A 2558-nucleotide genomic window follows, 5' to 3' on the forward strand; every position below is an offset into this window, starting at 1 on the left:
ATATATATATATATATATATATATATATATATATGTATATATGTAGGCTCATATAGGCTTGAGCCTTCTGTTTCACTACATTGGTCTACATGGTTTTGTTTTGTTTTGTTTTGTTTTTCGAAACAGCATCATATTGTTTTTTATTACTGTAGCTCTAAAATACATCTTGAATTCTGAAATGGTAATTCCTCTCCTATTATTAGTTTGTTCTCTCTCCCCCACCTCAGGATTGTGTGGGTTATCTGTTGAATCTTAGGATTTTTTTTCATACTCCCGTGAAGAATGTTGGGGGAACTTTGATGGAGACTACACTGAGTCCGTACATTGCCTTTGGTAGGATGGTCATTTTTCACAACATTAATTCTACCAATCTAAGAGCACAGGATGTTGTTTCATTTTCTAGTATTTTTTCCCAAATTGTTTCTTCAGAAATTTGAAGTCTTCACTACAGAAGGCTTTCCTCCTTGGTTAAGTTTATTCTAAGATATTCCATTGCCTTTGATGCTATATTGTAAAAGGGGTGTGCTATTAGTTTGAAACTGGAGAGGACATATAGGAGAGGATGGAGGGTGGGGACATGGAGGGGCTGGAGAGAGGAGAGGAAGGGGGCCAGTCATGTAATTTTAATTTAAAATGTATTCTTAGAAGGTAAGCCAGATATATTCTAGCATACAGAAGTTACTTTTACACTAAAAAGGAAAGAAAGAAGATAACTAACTAAATGAATAAGTAAATAAGTAAATAAATCTTCAAGATCAGAGACTAGAGAGATTTAGTGGTTAAGAACACTGGCTGCCACCCAGAGGATCCGGGTTTGGTTCCCAGTACCCACATTGTGCAGCTCACAACCATTTGTGAGACCAGTTCCAGGATATCTGATGCTTTCTGTTAGCCTCCACAGAGTCTGCACATATGTAGTGCACTTACATACATACATGCCAAACATACACATTATAAAAATAAAAATAAATAAAACTTTATAAAAATGGTTTAAAACCTCAGTGCCTGAGGGACAATTCACCCTCTGAATGTATGGACAAGGCAATGTGTACGAAGTGCTCATCCAACAGTAGAGATTTCACTTACTACCCTATGTATGGTTATCATCACTGGGGTGAGAGCTCAGTAATTTCCACTCATTATGTTACCTTTTCTGTAGGAGTAGCTTTAGACTAATGTAACTAAGAATGACTCAGAAACTGAGTCAGTTCACATGCTTGCTGGTTCACCAGGCATTTGAGATACACTGAAACGGTTACCACCATCTGTGCACGATGGGATCGTCTGTACGAATCCAACCTCCACCTTCTTTGGAAAACTCAAGAGTTGTAGCAATCCTGCACACACAGTTTTAAAAAGGAAGTGACTGCTGGAGAGGAGGATGCAGGCTGCAAATGATCCCTCCAGTACACGTCCTTCGATGTGTGCGTGCATGGGAGCTACCTGGAGTTTTATCTAAATGCAGAGAGTAATAGCAGAAACCAGATGAGGACTGGGAGTTGGCTTTTTAAGAAATCCCCCAAATTTTTGCTCCTGTGAAGAATGGCCTTTGCCTATCTAGTCAACCACTATTCTACCCACGAGGACGTTCCTAATCTAGCCAAGAACACTAGATGCCCCATTACATCTGGACTTCACACAGACAGAAATGCAGCGTTTGGGATACAATTAATACTAGAATTTTCTGTTGCTCTGAGATTGAGATGTATGGGCATCAAATGATGTCTTAGTTAGGGTTTCTATTGCTGTGAAGTGACACCTTGAACATGTCAACCGTTATAAGGAAATATTTCGTGGGAGCTGGCTTACAGTTCAGAAGTTAGACTCATTATCATCATGGAGAGAAGCACGGCAGGATACAGGCAGACATAATGCTGGAGAGGAAGCAGAGTTCTACAACTGGATCAGCAGGTGTCAGGAAGAGAGTGTGACACTGAACATGGCTAAAGCATCTTAAACTTCAAAGCCCATCCACAGTGACACACAGCAGTGCCACCCCTATTCCAACAACACCTAACTTTCTAATAGTGCCATTGTCTATGAGCCCATGGAGACGAGACCATTTCCATACAAACCACCACATGTGCTTTGGCTGCATTCCTATTCCCCCATCAGTCCAGTGCTCAAAACTCAATCCACTTGACTGATACCTGTAAAAATCTGAATTGAGTAGAGACCATGGGGCAGGGATGTGGAGGTATGAAAATGACTGAATTATCAATAACAGGGGACAGAGCCATGGCAAGAGGAAAAATGGATGGAAAGGAGCTTAGCAGAGATGGTGCCAGCTGGCTCCTAGCTATACCCTGGCCCCAGGAGTACACTCTTCAGCATAAATGACAAAGAGCTTTGGGGCTCCTTTCCCAGCAAAGGGATAGAACCTTTGTTATCTATGTCAGATATTTGTTGTGCATGGCTCCCATTCCTGAGAGTGACCTTCCAGGCAAGACTCACTTTCTTTGGTAAAAATTCCCTGAAGAAGTTAAATGGTATCTACCAATCACACCACATATAGCAAACAAGAAGTGAATGAGTGACCCATTGTAGGAAAGGGTATA

The sequence above is a fragment of the Mastomys coucha genome, unplaced genomic scaffold (genome assembly GCF_008632895.1).
Source record: "Mastomys coucha isolate ucsf_1 unplaced genomic scaffold, UCSF_Mcou_1 pScaffold20, whole genome shotgun sequence".
Classification (NCBI taxonomy): Eukaryota; Metazoa; Chordata; class Mammalia; order Rodentia; family Muridae; genus Mastomys; species Mastomys coucha.